General features: G+C 46.3%; 1 long non-coding RNA gene across 1 annotated transcript; it reads right to left on the bottom strand.

The window, feature by feature from the left end:
• Nucleotides 1-8,196: 8,196 nt before the first annotated feature.
• Nucleotides 8,197-14,136, bottom strand: LOC144676517 (uncharacterized). The gene is made up of 2 exons (XR_013575359.1): nucleotides 10,020-14,136; nucleotides 8,197-9,654 (listed from the first exon to the last, which is right to left on the bottom strand). It is a non-coding gene; the product is annotated as an uncharacterized LOC144676517 (long non-coding RNA).
• Between the last annotated feature and the right edge of the window lie 1,592 nt (nucleotides 14,137-15,728).

Here is a 15,728-nt window from a genome sequence, read left to right as displayed (position 1 = left end):
CCGATACATTGGATCTAAAAAAAAAGAGCGGATCAGTAATTTGTGTAAATTTGAATTTGAATATTATTTATTTTATCAAAGTAACCTAGAGTTTTTTTTAAAAACGAACAATTTATTATCTGTAAAAGCTGTAAATCAGGAATGGTTTTTCACGATCGATCAATCACTGAAAAATAGCTAGAGTCCTTGGAGCATTTTGTGCTGGGGTGGGGGTGGTGGGCTTGTTGAGAATTTTGATTCACACCTTTCATTGGGCAACTGATGCTCAGCAATCTTCAAGTGCTTGCGTGAAAGGATTTTCAAGAGAAAACTTATGACATGTTCAAGGTTTGTGCCATAAAGAAAAATGGGCTCCCTTTAAACTCCAGCCAGGAACTGCCGATTTTTCTCATTTCCCTCATTCTATTATTTTGCTCCCATTACCTTCATGGAGGTCACTTTACATTGATTTACAGTAAAGTATAAGGTTGTAACCTAGTAGGAACTAAAGGGGCTTTAAATTCCTGCAATCCAAACAAGTTCACTAGCTTTCAATCTTCATACAGAAGTAAGGTTTTTTTCTCAAACCAGTGGGAACTTCATCTGATGCAAAGATACGAGTTAGGATCAGGAGTAGGCCACTCGGCCCCTCGAGCCTGCTCTGCCATTCAATAAGATCATGGCTGATCTGATTGTAACCTCAACCCCACATTCCCGCCTACCCCCGATAACCTTTCACCGCCTTGCTTAGGTGTATAAAATTATGAGGGGCATAGATAGGGTAGACAGGAAGGAACTTTTCCCCTTGGTGGAGGGATCAATAACCAGGGGGGCATAGATTTAAGGTAAGGGGCAGGAGGTTTAGAGGGGATGTGAGGAAGAATTTTTTTTACCCAGAGGGTGGTGGGAATCTGGAGCTCACTTCCTGAAAGGGTGGTAGAGGCAGAAACCCTCATAACCTTTAAGAGTATTTGGATGTGCACTTGCGATGCCATGGCAAACAAGACTATGGGCCTAATGCTGGAAAATGGGATTAGAATAGTTAGGTAATTGTTTGACTGGCACGATGTGGTGAGACACACCTGGGTGCAGTGCCGCAAGCGGTTTAATGACCTCTTACGATCAGGAAAGGTGAGTACCGTGTTGGCATGGGTCACTTAGCACGGCAGTTAGTGTGGCCCCCCACCAGCTCCCCACCCCACCCCCAACCCGAATTTTGTGTCTGCATTCATTCATTCACAGCATGTGGCCTTCGCTGGCTGGGCCATCATTTATTGCCCATCCCTAGTTGCCCCTGAGAGGGTGGTGGTGAGCCGCCTTCTGTACCCACTGCATGTGGTGCAGGTACACCCACTGTGCTGTTTGGGGATGAGCTCCAGGATGTGCATCTAGGCACACTGGTGTAGCGCTGAAATATTTCAGTCAGGATGCTGAGTGACTTTGAGGGGAACTTCCAGGTGGCGATGCAGCCATCCATCTGCTGCCCTTGTCCTTCTGGGCGGTAGTGCTCATGGATTTGGAAGGTCTTAGAGTGTGAGTGGCAAATGTGATGGAGGCAGCATCTGGGCAAGGGGGTCAGCCCTGGCTGCTTGCAGTGAGTGTACAGCAGCTCCAGGATAATGAATCAGATGAGCCCTGCAATGTTTCACTCAGGTGGGGTGGCAAGGCTGCAATGGCGCTGCAGGTACAGGATGGGCTAATCAATGCTCCTCACTCCTTTTGGGAGAAGAGTGCACCCAATAATGCCGAGCGGCAGCAGATTGGCAGAGGGAGCTAGTCATAATGGCCAGATACGAGCAGGAGGCTCTCAAGCTGGAGAGGCACCATGTGCCCAGGTCAACTGGCTGCGGTGAGGTTGGGGTGCCACTGGGAGGTAAGAGTGCTGTGCACTGAGGTCACGATGTCTGTCACCTGAAACATTGCACTGTTGACTGCATATTGATTTCAGCATCCAACATGGGATCCCCATTGATTGTGGAAGGAAGAGCGCATCCTGATCCGGGTGCCAGGCAATGCACATTAACAGTGTCACGACTTCAATTAATCAAATGTCTGTGTTCTTTCTTTCAGCATCTCCGGACAATGCACACACTCAGGAGGCAGAGGGACCGCCGCTGACCTCTGAGGGCCCAGAAGATATAAATGCACCAGCGTCACACCCTCTCAGCCAGGCAGGCACCAGCGCAGATACAAGCACCTCAGTAGGGATAAGATTGTCGGCTAGTGTCTCGGTGCGCAGCGGTGAGGGCACTTCACACTTGCTTGAGGTGTAGGCGGAGACAGAAAGTGCCCAGGACGCCGGCAGTCGGAGGACTGCTGAGGACCAGGAACATGCTCAGTCGATGGCTGATGATGAGTCTCTGGAATCATCCCTCAGGCAGCAGATGCTGGATGTCCAGCAGGGTGTGCGGGGAGGTTCTGGTGGAGATACATGAGGCAATGCGTGCCATGGTCTCCGTTGTGGAGGAGTCCATGCGGAGCATGAGCAACGCAATGACCCTCATGGCCGAGCGCACTGCCTCCTCCATGGAGAAAGTGACGACTCTTGTGGAGAGGCTCCTCCAGGAGAACAATCAGAGCTTCCTGGGGATGCGCTCGGACCAGCAAGCCCTCACAGCGGCACTGACCTCAGCTGGTCAGTGTCAGTGTGTGAGATGGATTGGGTACCCAATATCCCAGCTAGGTGCCTGTCCAGCAATGGTGAGCAGGGAGGGCTGAAGCAACCTCATGTCTGCGCACAAGCTGCCTGTCATCTCTGCGGGCTCCTCTCAGGGCACTCCGGATGACAGCAGCAGCTCCTCCGCCCCTCTGCCAGTGACCGTGGCACCTGATGAGGCTGTGGTGACTGGGGAGATGCCAGCCATGGCACTGACCGCTCCCTCCCTGTTGGGGCCAGCACAGGCTCCACAGGCCAGAGGACGTCCACCGAGGCCATCATGGCCAACAGGACAGCAGAGAGTGCAACATCTGCCCCTTTGCTTCCCCCCTCCTCACCGTCCAAGGGCCCAAACGTTCCTTTCAAGTGAAGCAGCGCTTCACTTGCACCTCCCTCAATTTGGTCTACTGCATTCACTGCTCCCAAGGCGGTTTCCTCTACATTGGAGAGACCAAACGCAGACTGGGTGACCGCTTTGTAGAACACCTTCAATCTGTCCACAAGCATGACCCAGACTTCCCTGTCGCTTGCCATTTCAACACTCCACCCTGCTCTCACGCCCACATCTCCGTCCTTGGCTTGCTGCAATGTTCCAGTGAAGCTCAACGCAAACTGGAGAAACAGCACCTCATCTTCCGACTAGGCACTTTACAGCCTTCTGGACTTAACATTGAGTTCAACAACTTCAGATCATGGACTCTCTCCTCCATCCCCACCCACTTTTTTCATCCCCCTTTTTTCCATATTCATTTTTATTTTTTTTATTTTTATTAATTTTTTTCCACTTATTTTCATTTATTGTTTTATCCCCAGCTTTTAGCCTATTTTCAATCTTTCTTCCTACCACCATCCCCTCCCTCACTAGGGCCATCTGACGTTTTCCAGAGTGCTCACCCTGGTCCAGCCATTATCACATTCTGCTTTCTTAATGTCACCATTAGCACCTCCTTTAGCCAGTACCACCACCATTAACAACCCTTTGACCTTTTGTTTATGACATCTTTTGCCATCGCTCCTTTGCCTCCACCTATCACTGGCCTTCTATCCAGCTTCACCTGTCCCACCCCCCCATAAACAGTATATATTTTACCACATTTCTACTTCCCTTTGGCTCTGAAGAAGAGTCAGACAGGCTCGAAATGTTAACACTGTCTTTCTCTCCACAGATGCTGTCAGACCTGCTGAGCTTTTCCAGCATTTTTTTGTTTTCATTTCAGGACAGCAGAGTGAGCAGACTGTCTCAAATGCAGGTGCCAGCGAGGGAGGAGCATCGAGACGTAGCACTCGTAAACATAAGTCACCTTAGGCACACCACCGGCTTATCACTGGTGGTTTTCCTTTGCCCCCCCCGCCCTTTCACTTGTTTTTCAATAGGTGTGCAGCTCAACACCTTTTGATGTACCTTCATTTCTGTATGCAAGGGTGCAATCATTAAATATTTTGGCTCTTACAAGCCTCTGGGTGCCTCATCCCTTCTGCAGGTGAAGGGGAACCCATGATGTTATGAGTGATTTGTTTGTCATTGAGCTTTATTGACAAGGCACATAGTTAATATTCCTAACCAGGCAGATGTTGCTCTCAGGTATCGAGTATGGAGCCTGTAGCCTTGGCATGTGCTGGATGTTCATCTTTGGTGGACTAGCTGAAGGAGCATTGGATCAAAGCCTCCCGTGTGTCCCTGCCTCCCTGGAGGTTGCTCGGGTCAGCGTCTAGCCCCCTCAGTGTTCTTGAGCGTGCTCGTCCTCGGACTCACTACTGGCCTCATCGTGTGCCGCCACAGCATCTGCGTCTACACCTTTCTCCACTGCGTCCCCCCTTTCCAGTGCCAAATTGTGGAGAGCGCAGCATGTAACCACTATCAGCAACACACAATCTGGTGGGTACTGGAGTGCACCCCCTGAACAGTCCAGGCATCGGAAGTGCATCTTGAGAAGACTGATGGTTCTCTCCACCACAGCCCTTGTGGTGCCCTAGCTCCTATTGTAGCGCTGCTCAGCTTCTGTTCTTGGATGGCGGAGAGGCGTCATGAGCCACCTTCTGAGGGGATAGCCCTTGTCACCCAGCAGCCATCCATCCAGCCGGGCTGGAGCGCTGAAGAGCCCCGGCACCTGGGAGTGTCTGAGGATGTAGGCGTCGTGGGAGCTGCCTGGGTACCTTGCACAGACTTGTAGAATCAGCATCCTGTGATCTCACACTATCTGCACGTTCATGGAGTGGAAGCCCTTCATGTTGACGGAGGCACCCAGCTCACCCGCTGGCCCCTTGATGGCCACATGTGTGCAGTCGATTCCACCCTGGACGTGGGGGAAGCCAGCAATCGCGGCAAAACCTCTGGCTCGCTCAGCCTGGCTGACCTTGTCCGAGTGGTAGTGAATGAAAGTCAATGCACACTTGAACAGAGCGTTGGTTACCAGCTTGACGCAACTGTGGAGACCTGACTGGGAGACTCCACAAAGATCACCCACCAACCCTTCGAAAGAGCCGGAGGCATAGAAGTTGAGGGCAACCATGACCTTCAGCACCACTGGCATGGGGTATCCACCCACACAGCTGGAGCTGATCTCAGGGCCGATCATCTGACAGATGGAGGTCACTGCTTCTCTTGAGAGACAGAGCCTCCTTTAGCATTGCACCTCAGACATATTGAGGTAGCTGGCAGCAGGATAGTGGCATCTTCTGCGTCCCATTCTGCCTTGCACTTGCTGTCAGCCCTGCACCCCTTGTGCCTGCGCCTGACCTCCCAAAGGTGGCTCCCCTGGAGGCTGAATATGGACTCCTGGCCTCCTCCCCCTTCTGACCCTCTCTTCCTCCTCAGAGGAGGTGACTCTAGTGGAGAGCACAATCCCCATTCCCAGGGTAAGGGAAGGCTGCCTGATACCTGGAAGGCCCCAAGTGTTATGATTCTTCCAGAGTCCTGAACTAAAGCCTGTTATTTCTGTCAAAGCAGCTCTGAAGAGAATTGAAGTTGTCCTGTTCACACAAGCAAGTAGCAGTAAGTTTAAAAAGTAAATCACTAACAACTCACATTCGCAAGCCACTCACCCCTCGTATCCCGCCCGTGGATGAGGTTTTTAAAAATGTGGCCTACCCGCCTGCCCATGTGATGCACTGAAAATCGTAGGGGCTGCTAGAAATCGCAGTCAATTACTGCCTCAAGGGCCTTAACTGGCCCGTTAATTAGTGGCGGGTGCGCCTCCGAAGTCATAGCACACCCAGCCTCTGAAATATCGCGATGGCGCACAGTGACATCAGGATGCACACCCGATGTCATCGTGCGTCATTTTACATGTTGATGTGTAGAACCCGTCCCCGCACACCGACAGCAAAATTCTGGCTTCTGTCTCCTTCCCTTCTCGAATAAAGGATTTATATTCACTATTTTCCAATCTAATGGAACCTTGCCTGAATCTAGGGAATTTTGAAAAATTAAAACCAATGCATCAAGTATCTCAGTAGCCACTTCTTTCAAGACCCTAGGATGAAGTCCATCAGAACCCGGGGACTTGTCAGCCCGCAGCCCCAACAATTTGCTCAGGACCATTTCCCAGGTGATTGTAATTTTCCTAAGTCCCTCCCTCCCTTCCACTTCCTGATTTACAGCAGTTTCTGGAATGTTACTTGTTAATGAAAAGTCACAACCTGAAATGTTAACTCTGTTTTTCTCTCCACAGATGCCGTCAAACCTGCTGAATATTTCCACCATATTCTGTTTTTAATTCAGATTTCCTGAATCCACAGTATTTTCCTTTGGTAACTTCATCCCATTGCCTTATGCCTGTATAGGAATGTGTAACCACAATGCTGGCTGCATAGAGACCATAGGTTCAAATAGGTTACTGATTTTGTTTTTCTAGTGCTAGATGGTTAGCAGTAAATAATCAGTGGAAGAAATTTTCAAGGCACAAAGCATGTGAACAGCTTGAAATATTAATGTAAATGACTTGGAACCATATCACCGTTCCTTCATTGTCACTGGGTCAAAATTCCTCCTAACAGCACTGTGGGTGTACCTACACCACAAGGACTGCAGAGGTTCAAGAAGGCAGCTCACCCCCACCACCACCTCAAGGACAATTAGGGATGGGCAATAAATTCTGGCCTAGCCAGCGACACGCCACATCCTGCGAATGAATGAAAAAAAATCGGGAAATGGTAAAACTGAAATGCCAGGAACCAAGGTTGTTCTATTGATGGACACCTCTCATATTCTGCTCTCGAATGCTTTGGAGATTCATTTCTCATTTGCTTGAATCTCTTTTTGACAGGAGCAAATCAACTGCAAAGGCCACTGTTTACTCCTTAACAAATTCCATCATTTGGTTTTTTTTCATCAAAATTGCATCCATCTCTATTTTGTTTGTTTCACTCCAAACTGTCTTTACCATTGCTGTGGTCAAATTCTTGGAACTTTAGCTAACAGCACTGTGGAAGTGCTTACACCATACGGACTACAGTGGTTGAAGAGTGAGGCCCATCACTACCACCTCAAGGTCAATTAGGGGTGGCAATAAACGCTGGTTTTTTGAGATGAATGACCACATAGTGTTTTTTAGTGATAAAACAGGAGAGAAGTATAGTGGTATGTGACTTGTAATCCAAAGGCCCAGGCTAATATTCTGGCGATAAAAGCAAAATACTCCGGATGCGGTAAATCTGAAATAAAAACGTTCTGGTGACACATGTTCAATCACACCCTGGCAGCTAGTAGAATAATCCTGTAATATATAAAGCTAGTCTCAATCATGGGGACCATGAAATTATCATTGATTGTGTAAAAACCCATCTGGTTCATTAATGTCCTTTAGGGAAGGAAATCTGTCATCTTTACCTGGTCTGGCCTACTTGTAACTCCAGATCCACAGCAATGTGGTTGACTCTTAACTGCCCTCTAAAATGGCGCAGCAAGCCACTCAGTTCAAGGCCAATGGACAACAAATGCTGGCTTTGCCAGTGACTTCTAGCCTATGAAATATAAAAAAATACTATTAAAAAATTGGCCAAGACACCACCTTCTTCCCTTCTTTTACCTGGCTTGCTCCCACCCGCCCCCTTCCTCCCCCTCCCTTGCGCCCCACCTCCACCTATACTAGTCATTTTCAAAATAGTGCTTTGGACTCTTTCATGTCCATCTGACAAGGCCGACGTCTCATCTAAAAGACATCTAAAAGCACCTCTGACAGTACTGCCGTCCCTCTTCACTGCAATGATGTGTCTGCCTAGATTACAGGCTTCAGTGTCTGCCGTGGGATTTGTACTCATTACCTTCTGCCTCAGACAGTGCTACCAATGGAGTCACGATTGACATGACAGGCTTCTTTATGTCCTCTGAAAAATTATCCATCCCCACTTTTTGGCTTTTCCTTGATGATTTAGACAAAATTAGGAAGTTAACACTTAGGGAATCATGAAGCTATCTGTCCTTTTTGATGCAGGGTGTTTATATGCATATATTGTGTCCTACTTTTCAAATGTGCTGTATTTAAGTTCTGTATAACTGGCTTTTGAAGATTCAATAACATTTAGTTACATTTTTTGTCAATCATAAAGAATGCAACCAATGCTAGATATGCACATTATTTTTAATTACACGTGAAAAATCTGGCACACTGGGAAATTTGAGAGGTATACAGCAGTAACACATACAATTCAAATTTGGAAGCATCCAGTTGAATACTTTAAAATATATCTTGGTTGGACAGTGAATACTCAAATCTGCTGTGATGTAGAAATGGAATAAGTGCAAAAACCTCAGGTTTCTTGATCATTGAAATTAGGGAGATGGGTGGTCTAGCGGTAATGTCACTGGATGAGTAATCCAGAGGCCTAGGCTAATGCTCTGGTGGCACTGACTCAAATACCACCATAGTAGAATTTAAATTCAAAGTGGGTGCATTAATAATGAGGGAGTGTGAGAGGAGCAATGGGGCCAGGAGCAGCAAGGCCATTAACTGCGAGAGTGTGAGAGGAGCAATGGGGCCAGGAGCAGCAAGGACATTAACAGCGAGAGTGTGAGAAGAGCAATGGGGCCAGAAGCAGCAAGGCCATTAACAGTGAGAGTGACAGAGGAGCAGCAAGGACATTAACAGTGAGAGGAGCAGCAAGGCCATTGACAGCGAGAGTGTGAGAGGAGCAGCAAGGTCATTAGCAGCAAGAGAGTATGAGAAGAGCAATGGGGCCAGGAGCAGCAAGGCCATTAACAGTGAGAGGAGCAGCAAGGCCTTTAACAGTGAGAGGAGCCGCAAGGCCATTGACAGCGAGAGTGTGAGAGGAGCAGAGGGGTATCCACCACCATTTACAGTGAGAGGTGGCGGGGCCATTAACAGTGAGAGGGGCAAAGGGGTATCTACGACCAGTTTTTTAAAAATATTCGTTCATGGGATGGGGACGTCGCTGGCTAGGCCAGCATTTATTGTCCTTCCCTAATTGCTCTTGAGAACTGTGTGGCTTGCTAGGCCATTTCAGAGGGCATTTAAGAGCCTGGAGTCACATATAAGCCAGACCAGGTGAGGACGGCAGATTTCTTCCCTAAAGGACATTGGTGAACCCGATGGGTTTTTACAACAATCGACAATGGTTTCATTGTCATCATTAGACTTTTAATTCCAGATTTATGTTTAATTGAATTCAAATTTCACCATCTGCTGTGGTGGGATTCCAACCAAGGTCCCCAAAGCATTACCCTGGGTCTCTAGATTACTAGTCCAGTGACTACGCTACCACCTCCAGTCTGAGCCTGCATTCAGAAAGAAAAATTGAGGTGTGACACCACAGGGAAGCAGGTAGGTGATTGGCTTGTGAGCATTTCCAATTAATTCTGATCTAAACGAGTGAATAAACTGGCGCGTCTTACAGTTTTTAAAGTAAGGCTTATTATTAATAGTCAGGTGTATTAAGTATTATTGGAATTTATCAGTAGTAGTAAGGTTTATTAGTATTGATAAAGGTTTATTTGCAGTAATAAGATTTATTAGAAGTAACAAAGTTATTAACTAACAGAGAAATGCCGGGGCTGCTTCAACCTCTAGAGTGCGCATCCTGTACAATATGGGAACACCAGGATTCTTCCTGTGTCCTGGATAACCATTTGTGCAGGGAGTGTTGTCAGTTGCAGCAGCCTGAGTTCTGCAGCAGCTGGTGTTACTGGGGTGCAGATGTGAGGCTGAGAGTTTCGTGGATAAAACATTTATAGAAACGGTCACTCTATAGCTTAAGAGTATGCAGGGAGAGAGGGAATGGGTGATCACAGGACAGCCAAGTAGAAACAGGCAGTTAGTGCAGGGGTCCCCTAAGTGCATCCCAGTCTACAACTAGTATTCGGTTCTGAATACTGATGAGAGTAATGGTTCATCTGGGGGGAGTGCAAACAGAGCCAAGTCTATGGCACCATGGGTGCCTCAGCTGCACAGAGGGGGTACAAGGAAGTCTGGAAGAGTAATAGTTAGGGGAATAGATAGGCTTTTCTGTGGCCACAGATGTGAATCCAGGATGGTTGCCTCCCTGATGCCAGGGTCAAGGATGACACTGAGCGGCTGCTGAGCACCGAGGGGGAGGGTGAACAGCCAGCAGTCATGGTCCACATTGGTACAATCGGTACAGTCATAGGTAGAAAGAGGGATGTGGTCATGCAGTCAGAATTTAGGGAGCCAAGTAGAAAATTAGCAAGCAGGACCTCAAGAGTAGTAATCTCCAGATAACTCCCAGTACCACATGAAAGTGAGTACAGAAATAGGAGGGTAAAGTAGATGAATGTGTGGCTGGAAACACGGTGCAGGAGGGAGGGCTTTAGATTCTTGGGACATCAGGACTGGCTCTGTGGGAGATGGGACCTGCACAGGTTGGATGGGTTGCACCTAAATAGAGCTGGACTGAGTTCCTTGTGGGGATATTTACTAGTATTATTGGGGAGGATTTAAAATAACTTGGCAGGGGTATGGGAACCAGGAGAGGAATATCAAGTACACAGAGTACTGGGAGAGATGGATAGCACTAAAACAAAGAATAGTAAGTTAATGGGTACAGTCAGAGTAAGGGAGAAAGTAATAGCCTAAATCAGGGTAACTGTGCATGGATGTGAATGCACAGAGTGTGATAAATAAGATTGGTGAGCTATGGATGCAGATTGCCACGTGGAAATACATTTTTCTGTTTATAACAGACACCTGGCTCAAAGACGGGCAGGACTGGGTGTTAAATATTCCTGGATACAAGACTTTCAGGAAAGATGGGAAAGGAAGAAAAGGGGAGGAGTGGCAGTTTTGATAAAGGACAGCATTGCAGTGTTGGAGAAAGAGGATGTCCCAGAGGGATCAAGGACAGAATCAATTTGACTAGAGCTAAGAAACAAAAAAGGTGCAATTGTATTGCTTGGTGTAATCTATAGGCCACCAACTAGTGGGAAAGATGTAGAGGCATAAATTTGCAAGGAAATTACAGAGACATGCAAAAATTGTAGAGTACTTATAATGGGGGATTTTAATTATATGAATATAGATTGGGATAGTGGTAGTGTAAAGGGCAGAGAGAGGAGCAAGATTTTCTAGAATGCGTTCAGGAGAATTTCCTACAGCTGTATGTGTCCAGTCTAATTAGAAAGGAAGCACTGTTGGACCTGGTTCTTGGGAATGTCGTGGGCCAAGTGTCAGGAGAACATTTAGGGGCGGTGATCATTGTATCATAAGGTTTAGGTTGACTAAGGGAAAGAACAGCAACAATCCAGTGTAAGAATAATTAACAGGGGGAAAGCCAATTTCAGTGGGGTAAGAACTGGTCTGGGCCGAATAAATTGGAGTCAAAGGTTGGCAGGAAAAACGGTAGCTGAATGTGGGCTACCTTCAAAGAAGAGATGGTTCAAGAACAGTCAAGGTATATTCTCTTGAAAGGGAAAGGTAAGACAGGCAAATCTTGACAAAAGAGATGACAGATGTCAGGTAGATAATACAACTGAGAACCAGGCTGAATATAGAAGGTTCAGAGGAGAGGTGAAGAAGCAAATAGGAGAAGCAAAGAGGGAATATGTAAAAAGACTACTTTGAGAATACTTTGCATCTGTCTTTACCAAGGAAGAAGATGCTACCTAGGCTATGCTGAAAGAGGAAGTAATTCAAACGCTAAGATAGGTTTAAAATTGAAAAGGAGGTATTGCATAGATTATTTGTATTTAAACCTGATAAAGCACCAGGACCAGATGAGATGCATCCATGGATACTGAGGCAAGTGAAGGTGGAAATTGCAGAGGCACTGGTTATAAGTTTCCAGCCTTCCTTAGACTCAGGGGTGGTGCCAGAGGACTAGAGAATTGCACGTTACACTCTTGTTCAAAAAAGGGTGTAAAGATAAGCCCAGCAACTATGGCCAGTCAGTTTAACTTCAGTAGTGGGGAAACTTCTAGAAACAATAATCCGGGACAAAATTAATAGTCACATGGCCAAATGCGGGTTAACTAATAAATCCAGCATGGATTTGTTAAGGGAAAATTGTGTTTAACTAACCTGCTGGAGTTTTATGAAGAGGTAACAGAGGTTTGATGAGGACAATGCTGTTGATGAGGTGTACATGGACTTCCAAAAAGCATTTGATACAGTGCTGCACACAGACTTGTGAACAAAGTTATAGCTCATGGAATAAAAGGGACAGTAGAAATATGGATATGAATACACTATCCTAGGCTTTATGAATAGGAGCATAGAGTGCAAGAGCAAGGAGGTTATGCTGAACTTGTATAAGACACTAGTTTGGCCTCAGCTAGAGTATTGTGTCTAGTTCTGGGTGCCACACTTTAGAAAGGATGTGAAGGCATTGGAGAGAGTGCAGAGAAGATTCACAAAAATGGTTCCAGGGATGAGGAACTTCAGTTTTGAGGATAGATTGGAGAAGTTAAGACCATTTTCCTTGAAAAAAGGTTGAGAGGAGATTTTACAAGAGATATTTAAAATCATGAGGGGTTTGGACAGAGTTGGAGAAACTGTTCCCACTTGTGAAAGGATCAAGAATGAGAGGGCACAGATTTAAAGTAATTAGTAAAAGAAGCAAAAGCGACATAAGAAAAAACTATCTCACGCAGCAAGTGGTTAGGGTCTGGAAAGCTCTGCCTGAGAGTGTGGTTGGGTTGAAGGTCCCTTGGAAATATCAGAAGCCCAAGAAGAAGCCATTCTTGGATGTAGAGTTGTGTCTTGGGATGTTTGGTGAAAAATAAATTTCAAAAACTAAAATCTAGCATCTATTCCATCGGCCCAGTTTGCTCAATGAGCATCTACCTGAGCTGTGTTGATCAGGAAGGTGGCAGGATCAATCCCTGCTCTGTATTGTCTAATCTCTTCCAGGTCAGTGCTTGAGGGGGTAAACATGCCCACAGTAGGTCTGTGGTAGGAGGACTGCCTTCCAGCGTGCACGTCTAGGGGAATAAAAACAACTTTGTCTATCAGGCCCCATTCAGTTGAAAAGCTCCTGAAATCTCACTCTCCAGGCTCATGCATGAATAGTGGCGATTCCAGAAAAGTATGGAGGAGCCAATAACACAGGGACCCTTACCACAATAAAGTAGGCATAGAATAGTGCAAAGGTTACAAAAGTTCACATCCCACGAGTCCAAATCCCACCAATCAGACTGATGGGCTAGCACCATTAGAAATGACTGACTACTGCCACTGTTGTAAAACACATTCGTTTGCTTCATGAATGTCCTTTCTGAAAGGTGAACTGCCATCAATAGGGTTGGCCTATGCTTGACTCCGATTCCACAATGTTTAGTTTAATGCACTCTAATGCAGCCCAGCCACTTGTAAAAAAAAAAGTTCCATCACCACCTTTTCAGGAAAATGAGGAATATGCAATGATTTCTGCTTCTGCTGCATTAACCACATCCTGCAAACCCATACAAAAGATCACAGACCTTCAGAGAAGAGAGAAAATCGACAGAGTAAACAAAGAAAAACAATCGACCACAGCCAATTGATTCCATAGAAGTATCACATTATCCTTACAGTGCAGAAGGAGGCCATTCAGCCCATCGAGTCTGCACTGGCTCTCTGAAAGAGCATTCCAGCGGGTCCCACTCCCCTGCCTTATTCCCGTATCTTGCATATTCTCTCTTTTCAGGTAGCAATCCAATTCCCTCTTGAATATCTCGATCGAACCTGCCTCCACCACCCTTTCAGGAAGTTTGTTCCAGACTCCAGTCACCCCCGGGTGAAAAAATGTTTCCTGACATCACATTTATTCCTTTTGCCAATTATTTTGAATCTGTGCCCTCTAGTTCTTGATGTTCTCTTGAGTGGAAACAGTTTCTATTTGCCCTGTCTGTACCCCTCAGGATCTTGAATATCTCTACCGAGTTTCCTCTCAGCCTTCTTTTCTCCAAGGAAAAGAGTCCCAGCCTCTCTAATCTATCCTCATAGCTACAGTTCTTCATCCCTGAAACCATTCTTGTGAATCTCCTCTGTACTCTCTCCAATGCCTTTGCATCCTTCCTCAATTATGGTGCCTGGAACTGGGCGCAGTGCTCCAGATGACCTAACTAGTGTCTTATACAAGTTTAGCATGACCTCCTAACTCTTGTACTCAATGCCCTTATTAATAAAGTCTAAGGTGTACAACCTTTACTACTGATACGACTCTTTCTAGCTGCATATCCTCTGTAATACAAATTAACCACCAGCAGTGATTCAATAACAGATTGTATTTATATTGTGTCTTTGGGAGAACATTCCAAGGTGTTTTACAGAAGAATAATTGGACAGCAATTGTCACTATGCTAAAGAAGGTGAGATTAGGATGGGTGACTTAAAGCTTGATCAAAGAGGTGGATTTTAAGAAATGTCTTCAAGGAGTTAAAGAGGCAGAGTGGCTTAGAGAGGCGATTCCAGAGTTTAGGGTCTAGACAACTGAAAGTGCAGCCAATATGGGGTAAAGGGAGGCCAGAGTTGAAGGAGGGTTGTAAGGCCATTGAGGGATTTGACTATGAGGATGTGGCAATGTAGATCATGAGCTTGTTGGAGGTAAGGGTGGAGGAGTAGGAGTGAGGGCTGCAAGGAGATGACTGATAGTGAAGAGAAGCTGTAGATATTCCTGGAGTAGTGAGCAGCTTTGGAAGAGGGGAGCAGGGCAAGATAGTGCTTGATGTGATTCAAATGGATCTCACAATGAATGGCTAAACCAGCTGGGAGCCACATGCATTCAACGCTGCACTCCTTGAACTTAAGAGGGTAAGCATGGTACAGGCACACCGGTTTGGTAGGGAGTAAGTGATTTACTGAGTCAAGGCCATCAAAAGCAGAAGAGAGGGTGCAATTTAGCAGATTGATTGTTGTCAAAGTATTGCGGCGAACGGAGGGCTAAAGCTAGATGTTTGGAAGCTTCAAAGTTCTGTCATAAGTGGCTTGGGGGAGAGCTATTTTCCAAGGCAGATATAGAAGGAAGTGAGTTCAGAACAGGAATGTGAGTGGTAAGGGATAGCCTGATAGCCTTGCCTGTGATTGGGACAATGGGGATAGAGAGACCATGTGAGATGACACGGTGGTGTGACTTTGTTTAGGACAGTTTATTTGAGAGAGGTTAAGGGAGTAGAGGTGGGCAGTGAACTCAAAGGAAAGAGGTTAATAAGGGATGAGATGGAAGTTGAAATCATCGAGGGATGCAGAGGCTGGATGAAGGAAAGGGGTGAGGAGATCTCAGGAGTGACAAACTTGGCATGTGGCTCAAATAGGTAATAGAGAAAAATTAATTTAAAGGCGAGGTGGGATGGGTGGAACAAGACGAGGTGTTGAAATAAGATAAAGGTAGTCAGAAGTGTAGGGGGGCAAGACTAAGGTGAGGACAACGCCACCACAGCAGGGAGACTTTGATAAGGTTCATGGGGTCATCACCTGCGAGTCAAGTTACCATCAAGGACATGCTATCAATGCAATTATTCACACTAAGGTCATGCATGGCAAGGGTGTTGTTCGCACGTGAACAGACATTCTGAAGGAAAATCGCAGAGGGTCAGTGATTGGTGATCTGCAGGGAGAGTCCATGGTGTCAGCAGTGGGACTGGTGAGTAGGATGGAATAATTTTCTGATTCAAAAGAAACCTATTATGTCGCTGGTCAAAATCAGC

Source organism: Cetorhinus maximus, chromosome 3, assembly GCF_964194155.1.
Source record: "Cetorhinus maximus chromosome 3, sCetMax3.hap1.1, whole genome shotgun sequence".
NCBI classification, from domain to species: domain Eukaryota; kingdom Metazoa; phylum Chordata; class Chondrichthyes; order Lamniformes; family Cetorhinidae; genus Cetorhinus; species Cetorhinus maximus.
Note: the sequence above shows the minus strand (reverse complement) of the source record. Positions and strands in the feature narration are given on the sequence as shown.